Genomic DNA, 20292 nt, shown 5'->3' with positions numbered 1-20292 from the left:
CTAATACATTTGAAGATGTTTTATTGGCCTAATTTCTATTCTTAGTGGGTTTCCCCCTATTTTTTCTCTAGCTCTTTCTCTCTTCTTTCTCTCTCTCTCTGTTTCTTCTCTCTCTGTGTGTCTCTTTTCTCTCTCTGTCTCTCTCTGTCTTTCTCTCTCTCTCTGCCTCTCTCTCTCTCCCTCTCCTCTCTGTCTCTGTCTCTCTCTATCTCTCTCCACAGACACATATATACACACATAAATATATGTAGATAAATAATAGATATACATTGTACATATTTCTGTTTGGCCAGCTTGATTTCTTATTATCTGTCTAGACTTTCTTGGAGATGGTTACAGTTTTTCCTTCAGCATGCAAAGCTATTCTGGCTTCATAACACTGCCTTAAAGTTAAAAAGATATACTTTCTTCAAACTCATTTTCTTAACCTTTTTTGATTTTTGTCTTCTAAATCCTTAAAGTCCTTAATTAAATTATCTTAATGATGATGATGATAACTACCATTTATATAGTAGTTTAAGGTTTGCAAAGCACTTTGCAAATATTGTTTCACTACAACCCTAAATGATAGGTGCTATTATCCCCATTTTGCAAATGAGGAAACTGAGGAAGAGAGAGGTTTAATAACATATCTAGAATCAATCACGTAGCTGAATATGTAATTCAGATTTGAAATCAGTTCCTGATTTCAAGTCCAGAACTGTACTGACTGTGCTGACTATCTATCCCTGATGGAGAGCTTATCTTTCTTGTAGTGTAAATGTAGTCCAGAAATCCCAAATCCCATTCTCAGCCAACATTTTCTTGACTAGCATTTCACTTTCCTAATTTGCTTTTTTTCCTTGAAAGTCTTTGCCTTGATGATTAGCAGAGATAAAAGCATCACCTATATTGTTCAATTTCCTGCTCAAGAATTTAATCATCATCAATTCATTAGTTCTTTTCAAAGATCATACACATTTCATGTATAAATCGGGTCCATTATTTCTTAAATGAACAAAACAAATAAATATTAATGAACTTCCCTGTAACCTTATGACAATATGTAGAAAAGCCTTTAATAAATTCAAAACGACTAGAGGACTTCAGGCAGTTGAGTGAATGGCATATATAAAAAACAGGAGATATCTTGTGATTCATTGGCAAGATCAAGTCATACATATAATTATGTGTATAGGAAAGGGGTCTCTTTCTTCTCCTTCCTCCCCAGAGCCCATGTTTTTGGATACACTGGACTAGTGGGAAATAGAACAACCAGCTGGAAACAAAAAGAGATATATCAAAGATAAACAGAAGGTCCCTTGAGAAAATGAGTGTATAACTCTATTTTCCCTCTCTCCTATCTAGAAGGCAACAAGCTTCAGGCTGATGCTCCAAGGATGCCAAAATAGAAGAGTAGTTGCCATGCATTCTACTTGGTCACCATGAATATTTGGACTTCTATTTTTGGTTTGCTTAATCTTTCTTGTTTATATTCTGAGAGAGGAATATTTACTTTATTTGGTAGGTTTAGGAGATACAGTGATTTCATTAGAGGTTATACCAATGACCAACTACTAACAATAGCTACTAAAATAGTAGTGACTAATGACAGAAGAAGTCACTTGAGGACAACTATAGCTTCAGAAATGAAAATTCTCATAGCAAAGAAGTGCTGTGTGTAGATTTAACAGAAGCATAATCTTTCAGGACCAGTAGAAAACTATACCTATGAGCAACTTCATGAGGATTTTGTGAAGTCCTTCATAAGGACTACCAGTAATCAATCACAATGTAATTTTTGTGTATACTACATGTGACTCATTGCCAACACACCCTAAATTTGAGCTATCTCTCTACAAGAACCTTTTGTATTCATGGGGAGAGTATACTCTGGTTTGGGGAAAATATTTTTGTAACCATTGTTCTTGCTATATGTTCTCAGTAAGTACTCTTGCCTGAAAGCTAATTTAAGCTACTGACAATAAATGCAAAACACACGGGTGGGGGCTCATGAGGAAGACTGCTAGAAACCTAGTCCATCAAGGTTCATCTCTAGAACCTTGAAGAGAGTAAAAGCTGTCCTTTGGGAACACCAAAATTAGAGTGTGAGCATGGGTTGACCAAGTGGTCAAGAAGGGTTGTTACACATGAATCATCAGAAGTAGATAGTCCTCCAGTTTGACAGTGTTGAAAAATTTATTATATTTTAGATATATGCTATCAGGTTAAAATTAATTATTTCTACATTCTTCAGCATGGTATCACTAACCACCATTAACTTATCTCTTCTTGTTCTCTCCCTTCATAAAATAACCATCACCTTAAATGTTACAGATAATCATTTCTTGGAGAACCAGCAGCATCTTTAGAACATCCAACTCCTTCCTCTTCCAGAAGAGAGTCATAATTATTAATTCTAAATATTCAGTGGTATTTATTTCATTCCTACTTTGTCTGAAATTCTACCTTAAAGACTCCTAATTCCAAAAATCTTTTCTTAGTCCTTATGCTGACCAATCAGATGTTCTTTCTTTGTTTTTTCTCTGAAAATTTTTCATTCCCCCTCATAATCTATAAGTACTTTTCTCCAAATATATATATATATATATATATATATATATATATATATATGCATATATATATATATTTATAAAATTAAATAGAGGAATTATGTTATGATAATAGGCCTCCTGAGGCAAGTAGGTAGCACAGTGGATAGAGTCAAGAAGACCTGTGTTCAAATCCATCCTCAGACACTTATTTGCTGTGTAATCCTAGGCATATCTCTTAGCCTAGTTTTGCTTTAGTTTCCTTATCTCTAAAATGGGAATAATAATAGCACCTATCTCAAAGATCTTGTAACTTGTAATGAGATGATATATTTGAAAGCATTTTGCACATTTCCTAGCATACAGTAGGTTATACATAAATGTTTATTTGCTCTGTTTGCCCTTTCTTTTTGAAAAAAAAAAATCAGGTTTATGGGTAAAATACATTGTTAATTGAAAAAAGAATTTGTTAATATTTGATTATGTCAAGGGACTATGTTATTCATTAAGGATTCATAAACAAAAATTAGAAAAAAACAAAAACAAAAAACTCCTGACACCATGGAGTTACATATTGAAAGGGGATTATAAAGTAAATGAATCAATAGCATGATAAGGCACCTTCAAAAAAACTAATATAATCTTACAATGTGTTAAAAAGTATAGTATCTAACCCTAAAAAGATGGTGGGTAATTCCTTCTGACAGAGATGTTACCTTTGATACATAAGTTGAGGAAGATCAAGGCAGTAAAAGAAATATATAAACCAAATTCTCAATAAATATGGAATTTAAATAACCAAAAATTAAATAAAATAATTTTATTTAAAATGTTTTATATTTAACAATTTATTTAAATTATTAATATAAATAACCATTTAAAAATTACATGAAATATTGGTAAAGAGACTAAAACAACATTTCACAAATATGACATACTATATTCAGGTTGGATTTATATGAGGAATGCAGTGTTGGAAAATTTTAGGAAAATTATAAACTTATATTAATAATAAAGTAAAATCTTATGATTATATCAATAGATACAGAAAAAAGCTTTTAATAAGATGACACCTATTTTTACTTAAAAACACTAGAAAACAGAAAGAAATGGCCATGATAGAGTGGGTGTGTGTATGTGTGTATATGTGTATATAAATGTATCTATGTATACACACACATATATATGTGGTTTACTATAATGTGTTACAAAACCAGATAACTCAAATTTGAGTTTGCTTCTGAATTATTTTTACCACAAGAAATAGCAAAATGCAGAAAATTGCCCCCCTCCTTATAACTCATAATTTGCAACACATCTGTTTCCTATTTCCACAAACTTCATGTGTTTTTCAAAGTAAAGGGCCATATTGTGTATCTTCTGGTTTAAGAGGAGCTCTAAGTGGACAAGGTCTGCTCCTTACCACACCCAGCTTCCTTCATTGCTTTCCACCAAATTCTTTGGCCCAGAGATCCAGAGACACAGCCTGCCCAACCCACTCCCACAGCCTGAGGCATGGGCTGAGCAGCAGCCGGAAGTGATGGATTTTAATGCTATTTAATATAGTATTTAAGTATTTTTAACCATTTAACATGGGTTAAAATGGTGCTAATGTTTAAAATTAAGTTTGTATTTTTTTTATATATCACTGATGAAACTTTTGAGTTCTGTGCCCCTTACTCTACTTCCCTCATAAGTCCTATGGTTTTTATTGCAAGAAAATGCATAACTTGGTGGGTTTGAGGAAAAGTTATGTCATATTATAGCAGAATTTCCTGTATATATGAACAAAAGACAAAATAAATAACCAGAATCTTTTACTTCAAAAATAAAAAGATGCCCATTTTCACATTTCTGCTTAACAAAGTACCAGAAATGGTTTTCCAATAATGACAATCAAAATAGAATAAAAGAATCACCATTGATAAATGATAGAGATGATGTGATGATGTGCCTAAAGAACCCTAAAAAAGTAAACTAAAGATTGTTGGAATCATTAATAACTTCAACAAAATTTCAGCATATGAAATAAATCCACAGCAGTTGACATTTTTTTTTTTTTTTTTTTTTTTTGCATAACACCAATAAAATCCCAAACAAGACAAGATAAAGAAATTCTATTTTAAATTGCTAATGGATGCATAAGCCCTTTGGAATTCTACCTATTGAGATGCACACAGAAGTATCCTAACATGACATAAATGTTTGTAGAAATATAGGCTTAAATATTTGGGGAAATGTTGGTTGTTCATAGATAGTAGAGTCAATGTAAGTGACAATAGCCAACTAAATAAACTTAACTAATCAGTGCCATATCAGCAACACTGCCAAAGGATTTCTTAATAAAACTAGAAAAATACACATATGAGTTTTTTAAAAAGTCAATAATCTAAAACGAAATAAAAAGGAGCAAAGAACATCTAGCATTGATTGATTATGGGTGAGTGTGTGTGTGTGTGTGTGTGTGTTTGCGTGTATGTGTGTATGTGTATAGAAGATATTATCTATCCCCTAACTAACCCTGCCCAAATGAAACAAAAAAAATTAACCAAGGTATGGACTGAAACTATAAATCAGTTTAGGAAGAACATTTTAAAAAAATAGTCCATTGTACTTATTTTTTTATATAGAGGATTATGTTAAAGATTTGATATCAAATTAAGACCTTAGTTTACCATCATGACATAGATGTTGGCCAGATATGTGCTCTTGCAATTTATGAAGCTAACATATATATGGGACTATAACTGAATGATACTAGCTGAGAGTAACATGATTTTCAACTAAATACAACATTCAATTATATTTTTATTCACCCCCCCCCTTTTGGAGCAGTCAGTCAGATTCTGCATGACAAACTTTTATTTTTCACTGTTGTAGTAACTATTCACAAATGCTTTTATATGATCCCAATTTCTTTTTTTTTCCTTTACATTTTTCTTTTATTTAATATTGGCTTTTTATTTTCAAAATACATGCAAAGATAGTTTTCAACATTTACCCTTGCAAAACAGTGTTCTAAATTTTCCCTGCTTTTTCCTCCCCCTAGACGGCAAATAATGCAACACATGTTAAACATGTGCAATTCTTCCATACATATTTCCACATTTATCATGCTGCACAAGAAAAATCAGATCAAAAAGAGAAAAAAAATGAGAAACAAAAGAAAAGCAGACAAACAATAAAAAAGATGAAAATACTATGGTGTGATCCACATTCAGTTCCCATCACAGTTCTCCATTACAAGTCTATGGAGGGGCAGCTAGGTGGCCCAATGATTAGAGTAGGAAGACTTGAGTTCAAATTTGGTCTCAGATGCTTAACACTTTCTAGTTGTATGACCCTGGGCAAGTCACTTAATCCCAATTGCCTCCTCAGGGAAAAAAAAAAAAATCACCTTATTGTTGAAAAGAGCCACCTCTATCAGAGTTGATCACATAATCTTATTTCTGTGTACAATTTTCTCTTGGATCTATTCACTTAGTATCAGTTCATGTAAGTCTCTCTAGGTCTTTCTGAAATCATATGGTCTTAATTTCTAAAATGAAATAAAATTATGTGACTGTTGAAAGCCAGATCTGGATCATGCAGTTACCATACAAGGAATATAAAAAGTTATTTTAGGGCATAGATATTAGGAGAATGGGTACTAAGTTGAACTTCTCCCAAGCACCAGTATAAGATGTTTCTGTTAATATTTTTTAAACAAGATGTTGCACTGAATTTCAAGAATGGCTTAAACTTATTGGACTTACTAGAGAAAAAAGATGAAAAACAACTAAACATTTATAAGAAATTGTAATTTTAAAACTTTACTAACATATAATTCTACCAAGTCCCTCAACTGTCACTTTTGCATATAAAAGACGTTCTATGAAACATCACAGAAAGATTAAACCATGTTCTGTTTAGTGTTTTGTATTAAATGCAGTTTCTCATTCTGATTCCTTGAAAATTGGTAATCTATACTTAGTGTATTTATGGTAACCAAGATACTATATTTCTCTTTTCCACAATGAATAATTCTAATGGAGCAATGCCTCATTAATATAGATCTCTCTAATGAACTTTGCAGCCTACTGAATGCTCATTTTTGTGGGACTAGTACTCTTCCAATAACTCTTGACAATTTGAATGTAATATGTAGCAATTGAGAAGTAATATAAGGGGAGTTATAGAGTCCTCGATTCAGATCCTGCCTCTTAAAGGGTCTGTAAATGTGGACAAGCCACTTAATTTCATTGTCCCAGGATACACTCTAAAATTATAATTTATATGCAGTATGATGCCAATCTGCATAGAGAGATTCTATACTATTGAGCTCCATACAGATGAAACTACACATATGTACAAAACAGAGAAAAAAGAAAAAAATGAAACATTACTTAAGACAAATCTTTAGGTGAATTTTAGATATTTCTTAAATGTCATGTACTCTTAAAGGTTGTTTTTTCTTCTTTCTTTGTTCCATTTTTATTGCCTTGATCTTCTCACATACTTGGTTTTTAAAATGAAAACATAGTTATAAACTAATGACAAAGTTCTGACATAGAGAAGAAATGATTGTTTTTATATTAAATAAGAATTTTTAAATTACTACCTTAACTACCCCTTTGTATTTTCTGTTTTAAATAGTATAGCAATTTCTTGAAACATATTTGGACTTCATACCATAGAATTTATGGTATGTTATTCAATCGAGTATCCAATAACTTATTGGAGTATCTTATGGGAGATCCAATATATGCAAAATTATTCATAGGTGTATTTTTTTTCTAGTAAAGAACTGGAAACAAAATGAGGGTTCCTATTAATTGGAAGACTGAGCAAATTGTGATATCTTGTTGTAGAATGGAATATTTTTATATGCAGTAAGAAATTATGAATATGAGGAGTTTAGAGAAGAAAAAATGCAAGATTTATATGAACTGATGCAGAATGAAATAATTAAAACTAGGAGAATAATATGCCCATTGACAGTATAAAGAAAAGACTTATGTAGAAAAAATTGACTTTATATTTATTTTTATGTAGAGATAAAGTTGATTTGAAAAGGAAGCTAGCTTCTACATAATTAGAGAATCAGCAATGGTACCAGAAAATAGATTATGAAGCTCACTTTCCTCTCCTTGGTAGAAGGAGGCCAGCGGGCTGGACAAGAAGACATGAATTCCAGCCTCTGAGGCTTGTTGCTTGAATATAGCCATTATACTTAACAGAAGAAGTACTCAATAGTTCTGAGAATCAGTTTTCTCTAAGAACTCCCTTTATAGTATAGTTGGGAGAATCAAATGACAGCTAGGCAAATTTTAAATCAATATAAATGTTAATTATTACTACTAGCATAATAGTATTGTAATATCTAGCATATAGCATGTACTTAATAAATGTATATTGATTGATTTATTGATAGTAGTGGTAGTAATAGTAATGGTAATAACCATAGTAATAGGAGTGGTAGTGATTAGTATTAGTAATAATAGTAAGAGTAATAAATCTAATCTGTTTCTTGTGTGGGGGGAAAACTAATGAGATTTTTTTTTCTTTTTCATTGTTTGAGACCACAGGGAATATATTTTGTATCATTCATTTATTCTAGAGGATATTGCAGGAAAGATTAACCCACACTAATTGTTTGTATGAAAATTATATGTAACCTGCAACTTAAAAGTTCATTTATATAAGACTCCACTCACAGATTAATAATTCATTGCTTTTCACATACTTAAGGGATGAAATTAGTGAGAACTTGGATAAAAAGAGATTCTGATCCTCTGCTTCTAAAATGTAGAAATGTGGTCACAGAGTCTCTGTGGAGAGCTCCTTGAAGGGAGAGAAAGATTGGAAAAAAAGCTGTCAATATCTACAACTTACTACACTAGAGACTTCAGGGAATTGACCCCTTTGAGTAAAATCTGGACTCTTTCTGTTTGACTAGAGCTCATTCATTTTGTCAATTATCGAGTATATTCCCATCTCCCCTCTTTTTCTGGTGTAAATGGATTTTCTGTTCACTATTCTTTGTGAAAATAAAAGTTGGTGGGAAGGGTTATATATTTTGGTGTATTCCTCCATAAAAAGGATAGTGATTAAGAACTCAAACCTAAAAATTACTTCTCCTACACTAACAATATTTAGGGATAAATAAGTATAATTCTAGTCTGGTACCCTTTATCTTTTGAGAGCAGGGTGATCTGTTTCTGATTCCAATATCCTACTTACTTAGTGTTTTGAACAATAGGGTTAAAAAAAAAAACAACACAAACAAGATAGCTCCTTGCCTTTAAAGGCCTTGCATTCAATGTCAGTACATAAAAGGGGTTCCTTGCTGTACCATAGTTTGTAACAGGCAGGAGAATATTGTGAAGCTTGGGCCCCAGAAAGATAAGGCAAAAACTGACTTAGAAGTGCCAAGGGATTCTAATGGAGAGCTGGTTAGTGGTTATGATTCAGATAGAGGTTATATGATTAGAGACGGCCCAGAAGTGGGAAACCAGAGATCAGCTATCCCAGCTTCCTCATTTTGCAGATGAAAAAAATTTACTTTCCTTAGAAATATTTTAGCTAAAATTTTCTTTTAAAAAAGAGAAATTTCCCTGTCAATTTCTATTTATCCATTCTTAGCTAACACTATTAATTACTGGAATGAACAGTTTCTTGAATTTAACTGTAAGATTTTAGCTCTTATGCCTAAAGTAGTTAAGAACACATCTCAGTAAGCCAAAAGATTAAAAAAAATTAAGTGTTCACACTTAAGCCCTTGAAAGTCACTGAAAAAATTGAAATACAAGAAGTCTGTCTTAGTAGGGTGGAGAACTTGATCCCATCTTTGGGAATCATTTATAAAGAAAAGTAAGAAGAAAGAGGATTTTCCAGATATTTGAGCCTGTGGTTTTCTAATATAATCCTGAGAAGTTATTTGTTGGATGAGATAGAGGAGAGTCCTTCATCTTTGGTTCACGTCTCCTATGTTTTTCTCCTCTGCCCTTTGATTGGAAAAGAACCTCACAGGTTTCCCATATCCAGAGTATGCTGGACTTTGCATTTATGATCTAAATTGGGTCCCCAATTGGTAGCAGTGTCTGTATCACTGACTCATAATTTTCAAAGGATCCAACAAAACTTAGCATGTTAAAGGGGAAACTTCTTGAGCATCCTAGGTATAGAATATCCAGGAACCAGAAGGTGTGAGATATTAATGATAACAATAATAACACTAACAATAATTAGTATTTATATAGCACTTTAAGGTTTGGCTTACATATATTTTCTCACTTGAGTCTCCCAGCCTCCAGAGGCCCTATTATTATCCTCATTTTATAAATATAAAAACTGAAATGCAGCATAGTTAGCTAACTTTTCTTGAATTTTTTTAGCAATTAAGTGTTTGAGGAAAGATTGAATTTAGGTTTTTCTGACTCCCAGTCCAGGATTTTATCTATTGTGCTACTTGGCTGCCACATGTGCTCTCCTCACTTGAGCTTACTTTCCCCTGGACTCCATGCATTTGAGGGAGATTTTTTTGGAGGGAAATATTATATAGAAATTCATTTTTATTGTATCATCTTATAAATATTCCTTTCTAAGAGTCATTTAGGACTGGCTGATTAAATTCATTCTTAATTGATAATTTATGGGAAGTATACTGATTAGACCTTTCTCTGATGACATTAAAGATTTACCTCTAACTGTAGAGCCCCACTTCTTAAACTGTGGTTTATATGGGGTCTCATAATTGAATGTAGATATCACAAAATTATGATTTACTATCAGTAAATATTTGATTTGTATGCCTATTTTTATATACCTATATATCTGGGGTCACAAAAAAATTTCTCCAGTCGGAGCAGCTAGGTGATACAATGAATGGAGCACCAGCCCTGAAGGCAGGAGACCTGAGTTCAAATCTAGTTTCAGAACTTAACACTTCCTAGGTGTGTGACCCTGGGCAAGTCACTTAACCCCAATTTCCTCAGGTGAAATGGGGTTGTGAATGGAAAAAGTTAAGAAGCCCTACTCTATAGTACCCCTAGGATTGGGACAGGAAGATGTAGTCAGCAGAATCTAATTTATTGGTAAAAGTGGAAGTTGGGAATAGAATCATCAGAGCTGACATGAGCTACATAAGAACTTATAAAAAAAAGAATCTTTTGTTGCCACTGACCAAAGACTTGGTGGGATGGCAGAGAGGAGTAAATATGCTTTATTCCATAAAATTTTTGCACATTTCCTCAGTTAGACTTTGCATAGCTAATATATTATTTTGCATTTAATTCTATTCATAGACTTCATAACTATCCCTTAGTAGATTATAAATCATATTAGACTGTGTCTTAACTAAGTTTTTAATTTCATTTAGCATCTAGTTCTATGCTCTGAATACAGCAGGTATTTCATGGTAGTTTGTTAAATTCAGTGTATCTGTATTAGTTAAATCAAATTGATCCAAATTTACTATATCTCTAACTGGATATGTTATTCCTATAGAATATTGCATCCTAATCATATCACTTCTCACTTTTCCTGTTCTTTAGAAAGCTACTATATTTTATTAGGAATCTAAAAAATCTCTTCAATCATTTTGAGTCTTTGGAAACTTTTCTGTTATTTTATATCCTTTTTGAGGATCTATAACCTAAACTATTTATTAGTATAATTTGTTTACTTACCATGGTTTTATGACAGATTAGAGAACAAATTAAATGCTAGTTGACTGACAATTTTTTAAGTAAATTACTAAAGCAATTATTTTTCATGGTGGAGAGTTCTATATCAACTAATAAAAAGGTCAGGGACAAAACATTGTGCTTCTCTCTCTTTTTTAACTCAATGTATATCAATTTGGCTTTTGTAGTTGTTCAGTCATTTCAGCCATGTCTGACTTTTTGTAGTTTTCTTAGCAAAAATACTAGAACAGTTTGTTACTTCCTATTCGAAATCATTTTACAAATGAGGAAACTGAGGAAAACAGGGTTAAATAATTTGTTCAGGGTCACACAACTATTAGAAAGAATTTGAAACCAGATTTGAATTAAGTATTCTTGACTCCAGATCCAGCACTCTATCTACTGTAGCCTAGCTACTCCTTAATTTTCGGTATAATATTTCATAATTTGTGATAAACCTTGATGATTGTTATCAATGTTTTATTAGAAAATATTTTCCCTATAAATGTGTATAAATTTGTGTATAATTAAATGAATTTATTAATTTAAAATTGTTATCTATCAAATAAACAAGCAACAAGTATATTTTAAACACCAACTACATGTCATACACGTGAGAGCTGATCTTTGGTAAAGATTCTTTTAAATATTTCATGATAGAATAGAAATGAGACTAGGTTCTCAAGTTTGTCAACAGGATACAAAATCAGGCAAGTACTGAAAGGTGGAAAATCTTTTGGACTCATGATGGGTTTGCTATGCCAGAGTAGGCATTAATTTTGGAAGGGAGGCCAGAATTTGTTTTAATTGAGCACTGAGGCATTCCCTGGTTGTCTTATATATTATGGAACATGTATCCATAACACTTACATAATATTCCTGAAGTCCTAATGCTAGGAGCAACATCTTTTCTTGTTGGAGTAATCACAATTACCAGATTCTATCATTATTTAATTCTAACTTTATAATGATTATCAATGTGAAAATGTAATCCTATCTGCCAAAATGAATATTACCCTATAAATTTAGGACCTTTTTTTTTTTGTTGTTGTTTTTGTTTGTTTTTTAAATGAAACATCTAGACTCAGTTTGCAAGTAAAATGACACTTAACATTTAATCTGTGATAGGATCTGTACCTAAGGGGATTCAGCAATCCTTCAAAATAATGTTTTAGAGTAGCTGTTCCTAAGACTTGACTCAGAGGCTAAGGCTCTAGCTTAAGCTTCCTATTGATTTGCCTCTGGCTTTCTGGACTTAGTTTCCTGGTCATCTAGGGCATAACAAGACCTACCAAAGTAGAGGTGGGAACTTTCAGACTTTGTGGATGTCCCAAGACTATGTAAGAATTTCATCCTATGAGCCAGAGACTTTTTCATAAAGAGGTGAGGAGGGATGAATTTATGTAAACTAAATATTGTAATATCTTTATTGCATATCCTAGTTAATAGCTAAGTGTATTAACTTTTGTTAATTATTATATGACCTATATGTATTTCATTTCATCCCAACATTGAACCTAAAATATCAGAGATTTACAAGACTGGAACGAGTCAGAACTACTCTTAATTTTCCCTTTGTTTCATTCCCTACTGCTAAATATAAGTTTCTTGAGGACAGGCACTATTTAACTTCTATTGCTTTATCAGTGATTTTTTTTTCAGAGCCCCTGGAGACTATAGGTAATCAGTCAATGTGCTGATTTACTCTAAATACTTTCCCTTTAAAATCTTTTTCATTTTTTTGCCCCTGGAAAAGCCATTTTTGGTTACTGTCATCTCCTGCCAGGCACATGACTAAGCTTCAGGCTCTCTGTAGCTCATTCTTTATTCATTGTTTTCTACAAGGAGAAGATGGTATTTCATTTCCCCTCATAGTACTTGCCTAAGGTAGTCTCTGATTTCCGTCTCATTTAATCCATTTCCCTGCCAGAATTTGTAGCCCAACCATATGATTCCCTTGAACAAATTTGCCCCACAAATGAATAGGAAAAAATGTCTACTGATGTCTAAATATGATTAGGCCTGTCTACAGGTTCCCATGACCATTTGGGGCTTTATATTGAAGTGTTCAGGGGGAATCCATCACAGTATGTTGACTGTTCAAATGGATTATCTTGTGAATCCTAGCTTGTGATTTTCAGGCTGATGTCCAGGTAGCAGATGGCTTTGAGACCCATTCAACTAGAACAGTGACAGCCTGTTTCAATCACATTGCTGGTTCTAATATTTGTAGAGTGTCTATGTGGCCCCCAGTGCATGCATTGATTATTCTATTAGGGCAGCATTATTCTGATTGAGACTAGCTCACATGTCCCCAAGGCCATGTTGTAGTAATTGATATTAATCACTTTTTAGCCTAGCCCTGGGCTAAAAATGTTGGTGTTCAGTGACCTCCCAGAATAAAAGTTTCATGTGGCCTTGGTATGAAGAAGAAGAAAAAATTATTTACCATGCACTGGAAATTCCAGATTATATTAATACTAAACATTTATTGGAAATCTGTATTTCTCTCCATTTATATATTCATTTCAGTCTCTTAGTCAAGCTTTAAGAATGAAAAAGGAGCTTAAGACTATTCTTAAAACTAGCAAAACCATTAGCAAGTACTTGTGTCAATGCACAACAGAGAGCCTAAAATACTATTAAGGATTTTAGATTCACATAGAATGACCAAAGTTTTGAGACTTGGTCTCAAGAATAGGCATTTTTGCTAACCTCATTCCTGGTGGAAACAAAACAAACAAAATGATTAAACAAACCAAAATATTAGGTTCTTTCGTATGCCTATTCTCATATTTACAAAGATTTGAAATTTTATATTTTATAATCTTTCTGGCCAAGGACCAGACAATTCTGGAAGGCAAGAATCTGAATACAGTTTTATGAATATTTCACCTGTAGTAGGTACTATAATTATAACCATAGTAATTAAAATGAATAACATGTCTTTCAAGTATATATCTACTCCTACAGATTTTTTTCCTAATGAATTAATTTTTGTCATCTTGTTTAAAGTTAAGTTCTTAACACTTCTTCTTTTTATTACTTCTCTACTGTTTTATTCTTTTACATTTAGTTATGGTGATAAAGAAAAAATAACAGCTACTCTATAACATGTATACCATTTTATGTTTTGGAGGATTATGCTCCTTTTAAACATTATATTCTAAGCATAAGCAAAATGTCAAACTTTGTTTACTAATTTATACTTATTTTTTCCTTTAATATCCTGTCTTAGTTCTCTGGTTATAACATAGATGAACCTAAAGTTTGCTAGAAACATTTGCCATTAGCTTCTTCTCAAAAAAAAATTAAATTTGAGGATAATCCTACCTCCGGAGCTTATTCTGTTCCTGGCCATTGACTGTGACAGTGAAAGGCTCATCTGAACGCACTGAAGCATCCCATCTAAAAGCATAAAACATATTACATTTCATGAAAAAGCTAATTCAGATTGTTTAATTCTGGTAATATTGCCTCTGTCACCTTCAAAATCAAAATGTTCTTTCCTGTTATTATAAGGAAAACAACCAAATTGCTAAAAAACCCATTTGAATACACAGCTGCCTTATGTTGCATACTAATTTGATTAAAAATGTTCGTGCCTCACCAGCATTTTTACATAAAACACATTGGTGAATTTAACAAAGAGCTATAAAAAAATATTTGAGGCATTGTTGATGACTCAAGTCCATAGTAGTGACCCCTGCTCAGTACCCCTGGACTGAACAAAAATCTTCTGGCTGTCTTGGAAGGCGCTAAAGCAAACGTCTGCCTATATTTGTTTCCTCACTGCTTTGGGCACTGCGCCAACCTCATTGCAAATAACTGCATTAGTCAAGTGTATCCAAATTATTACAACCCAGCGTCCATCCCAGTTATTGCTGTTGAAGCATTTTCCAAATCTTCATATCAACAGAAAACATTTTTTGAAGGGTGAGTTTCATATATATTCAGGTCCACTTTGATTTTCTATCATGGTAAAACCTACTACTTTCACAAGCAGCTTTATTTTGCTAAATCTTTAGCAGAGGGAGTTAAAACTACCCCTTAGAAACTTATTGTCAGGCACAGACATGAAATATTTGAACTGTACTTGAATATTTGCCTTCATTATTTTAAAATATAATTTTGAAACCCTCTATTCAGAACTTCTAGTTGGATTATAGTTAAATCAACTTCTCATTGAGTAGCAAATAGATTAAATGTCTGGGCAGTTTGAAGGGGAGGGACAAAGCAGTGTACTTGATTAAACATCAAACAATGGTTTTAAAGACCTGTTTCCCAACCATACAAATGAGCCATAAGCCACTTCTACAACACGCAGAGCCAAGTGAATTATGGTAGAGCCAGTGATTTCAGATCTCTCTATAACTAATTGGATTAGATAGTATCAGCAAGATAGATTCTTCCGCTATAACCTACTTCATAATAGAATACTAGAAGGGCTAGATTAGTTTTTATTTCTCAAAGATGCCAATTATACAATATCTGAAACAATGTATAAGATAGTAAATCAATTTAGATCATTCAGACATCCAGATTCCCTACAGAAATGCACAGAAAATAGGCAACAGAGATGATGTTCTGTATGGGATGGGAAGAAGAATGGATTTGAAGTCACTAGACTGGATTCAAATCCCAATTTTGCTAATGTGAAATTTAAGGGAAATCAGAACCTCTGATGGACTAGTTTGTTCTTCCACAAGATGAAAGATTTGAGCTACAATACCTTAGTTTACTTTCAGTTCTAACATTCTCTTTTTTCTTTTCTTTTACTATACTGTTTCTACTCACATTTATTGGGATCTATGGAATATTAATCCTGAAACATATTTCTTAGATTTCATCTTGGTCCTATTCACTCTTTTCCTTTCTCCAAAAGATAGTATAAAAAACCTGTTCCTTTCTTTTTCATTGATATCACCTATTCTTCCAACAGGATTCTTTTCTCAGTTTAGCTTTTTCCTTATACATTTCCTAAAGAAAGCTAAAATTCACCTGGAGATTTTCCTAACATTTTAATTCCCAGGAAGGTGACAAGGGGTTCAAAAGATTGCTCATAAAATAGAGAACTCACAAAGGTATGAGGAAGTTTGAAAAAAACTATATAAGAATGATCTCTGGCCTTCTTTAGAATGTGTTAAGTCTGATCTTTCTTGGTCCCAAACATTGATTCAGTATTCTAAGTTCTATAAGTCAATTCTGTACAGTTCCTCTCTTTTATTGGGCAGTGGTGGAAAGATGGTTTAAATTTTAAAAAAAGACAACTTGAGTATGATTCCTGGTACTTTTTTTTTTTTGTATTTTTTGTGTGATGGCAAATTATTTCCCCCTCACTGGGCCTCCTCTGTAAAGGAAGAAGTTAGATTAGATCTTACATTCCTAATTTTGTGTATGTATCAAGAGCCTTTTTGGTAGTTTTCAGAAGACTGCAACTTTTCTCAGTGTTTTTGGATGCACAAAATAAAACAAATAGAATTATAAATAAAATATCTAGAAAACTTTTTATAAAGAAAAAGGAAAAGGAAAATTATAAATTTCATATATTTTAGAATTTAAATATCAAAATATTTTAGTAAAAATTCATGAACCTTAGGTTAAGAACCTCTGGTCTAGATAATTTCTAAGGTTCCTTTTTGCTCTAAATACTATAATTTATTACCATGATATAAGAAGTGCCCTTCAACTTTCAACTCTCATCCTAAAATTCTATACATAACCTAAGTAGTAAAGATTGGCTCTGCATAAGTTCTCAAAGAGCTTTCTTGACATCAAAGAAAAAATATCTGGCAATTCTTTCTCATACACACTTTTGGAAAAAAATCACTTTAGCCTATTCTCCCTCAACATTTCACGGAATAATTATTCACACTCCATTTTGCTTTGGCTGTGTATACTTGACCACTGTTGACCCTCCCACAATTCCTCCTAGCAATTCTGAATCTCAGTTTCATTATCTAAAATGTGAAAATTTTCCTTACTTCTTAGCTTGCAGGATTGTTCAGAAGGGTAATAAGAAAATATTTATTGATAGATTCAAATCCCTCTGAAGAAAGGTGTTATGAGTGATATCATAAATTTAATATTCAATATCACTTTATCATTTAGCCTCCAAAATTAAATACACCATAGAAAAAAATAACAAACTTATGGGGAAATGAATTTGGATGCCCTTCTTAAGAAAAATAATGACAAAGAAAATCGTTATTTTTCCATAGAGGGTTGATTCCATTAAAAGGTATCTGCTATGATGGTGCAATTGTACCCAAAAATAAATCGCAATTTTGATTTCATTCCTATAATACAATAAAAAAATCCCTCAGGAAAATACTTCTGCTGCAAACACACAAAAATTAGAACTCTTTATTTGAACCCTCCCTACAGCAATGTCCTTTAAATGAAATGATACAAGTGCTGATAATTTACTTCCTATGTGAACAAGAGAGACTGGAAATAATTGATGTGTTAATTGCCATTGTTGATTATCTGTTCCAGACAAAGTGGAACTTTCAAAACCTCCCTCAGATCCATAGTAATTCTAGCTCAACTCTTGGAGATTTGTTTTACAATACTGGATTTTAAAGTTTTTCATGTATTAAGAAAAAAACTACTGTTTGAAGCTTATTATTTGACCTGCAGTATAATTTAATCCCAAGAATGTTGAGGCAGTTTAGGATAGAGTTTTGTTTCAGCTAGAGAGGAGGTTTGATTATACTCTTTTAAATATATTGATCATCAGGACCTAAGAAAACGAACATGGTTGCACAATTTAATTAACTTTTATATCTCTAATTTCCTTAAAATTATTTTTCTCTACACTATAAAATATACAGGAAAACACATTTTGAATGTACATCTTGGGTAATGGATTCTAAAAATTCAATCTTGGAGATCATCCTCTTCTCCAGCTCTCATTTTTCAGATGTGTAAACTGAGGCTTTAGAAATACAACATATGTTGTGGTGGTTAGTTGTACTTCATTTTTGAAGGGAATTAATGACACTGTAGGTGATGTCTTAACTTAAGGGAACTGGATTTAAGTGAGGCAGTTATGAAAAATTGTCAGCCTTATTTTCTCTTCCAGAGTCATCCAAGACCAGTGGCAAAAGTCAAAAGGATTGGCAATGGCCTAGGGAGTATTGGGAGACATTGGTATCTTTACTCTGAGTGAAGCTACCAATCAAGCTCTGAATGCTCCATAGCATCGACTTTTGTCTCTCTCGTGGCCATTGGAGCAAACTGAAAGTCTTCACATTATTAGGGGTAGACATCCCTCAACTCACCAAAGCATTTGAAGCTTGCTAGGCACCCTTAACCTGATTTAGTCCATCTGGTGTTTCCAGAATGTGGCCACTTTGTATTACTATAGCTTCTTGAAGCTCCAAATGAGTTACTAAATAACATATTATTAAGAGTTTGAAGGAAGAATCATAAAAACATACAGATTTAGAGCTGTGAAATACCTTAAACATTACCAAACCTAACTTCCATTTTTTTTGTAGATAGGAAACTGAGGCCCACGCAATGTATTTGCATAAAGTTTTACAGGTAATAAATTGAAAAACTGGAATTTGAATTTAGATCATATGACTCCAAAGCTTTCTACTAAGCTTTTATTTCTCCTCTGTTGTTTTCATAGAACATACAAGTATTATTCTTCAAGCCTGACAAATAGATTAAGATGAAAACCTGGAAATCAACATAGACTGATTTAATAGAGCATTACTGCCATGTAATGTCCAAAGTATTTTACAGCTTTCATTGACACATTCTTCTTATCCTAGATACCTGTCCATCTTCTAAGTAATCTTTTTTCTCACGAATTCTCTAGAATTCTATTATCTAAAATTATGCTTTCATTTCAAAGAAATAATTTAACTAAATGTGATTATGAAGATTATCTTCTCTGAAATTTTTTTCCCTCTCTTAAAAAAATTCCTTTACTATTGGTAAGAATATAAAATTTCTCCAGGAATGCCTGGAATCTCTTTTTCTTTTTCTTGTCTTTGCTTCCCTTTTCCTTTCCTTTTTCCTTTTTCTCTTCCATTTCCTCTTTTTCTTTCCTCTCTTCTCTTCTTTATCATTTCTTTGCATTCTTCTTATTTTTCTTTTTCATATATGTGCATATAAATGTAAATTTATGTATATAAACATACACACATGTATAGAAAAATACATGTGCATCTAATGCCTTCCCTCTGTTAATTTTTTATTTATCCTATATTTATCTTGCTTTGTAGACATTTGTTTGCATGTTGTCTCCCCCATTGGATTGTGAACTCCTTGTCTTTTTCCTCTTTTTGTATCCCTAATACTTAGCATAATACCAGACACATAGTAGGCCCTTAACACTGTTTGTTAATTGTTGTACACATCAATATATGCATAAACATACATATATGCAAACACATATGCATATATACATATAAACATATTTTGTATATATACATACATACACACATATATGCATATGTAGAGATTTCACAAAACATAACTGTGCCACAATTCAAGTACAAATAAATATATATCCACATACTTTCACATATTGTGTATATGTATACATATATACATAAATGTATATATGCTTTCATGTGGATTGTGATGTAATTTAGTTTTGTTTTATGAAAACCAACAAGGTAATGCTCTTTTCTGTTGCTTCACAATTCAATTTTTTACTTGTCTATTTGATATTGCTTTAAAAAGCCCAAACTGAAACATCACTTCTTGAAACCTTTATTTCTTGTAACCTTTGTCATTGTCCATGGAAAGTTTCCACAGGTATTCATATAAATTATTGATGAACCCACAGATTCACAGAACTAGAAGGATTAAATTATGTCTAAAAGAAGCAGTTTTATATAAAAATTCAAACTTAGAAAGCAGTATAAAATAGGTAGTATTGTTTCTTTAATGTTACAAAGTAATTCATTATAGGGGTTATTTAAACAATTAATTCCCTGATATGTTTAAAATGAAATTAAGTTGGCAAAACTTGATTTATACACATATTTTCAGAATCATCCTTAACTCGTAAAATAGGGGTCTCTGATTCTAGATTTTTCTAACAACTTACATCATCCATGCAATGTAAC

General features: G+C 32.3%; 1 protein-coding gene across 1 annotated transcript in view; it reads left to right on the top strand.

Annotated features, from left to right (window-relative positions):
* Positions 1-20292, top strand: part of CCDC178 (coiled-coil domain containing 178) — a 630290-nt gene that overhangs the window by 435213 nt on the left and 174785 nt on the right. The window lies entirely within an intron of this gene.

This window comes from Sminthopsis crassicaudata, chromosome 1 (assembly GCF_048593235.1).
Source record: "Sminthopsis crassicaudata isolate SCR6 chromosome 1, ASM4859323v1, whole genome shotgun sequence".
Lineage (NCBI taxonomy): Eukaryota > Metazoa > Chordata > Mammalia > Dasyuromorphia > Dasyuridae > Sminthopsis > Sminthopsis crassicaudata.
Note: the sequence above shows the minus strand (reverse complement) of the source record. Positions and strands in the feature narration are given on the sequence as shown.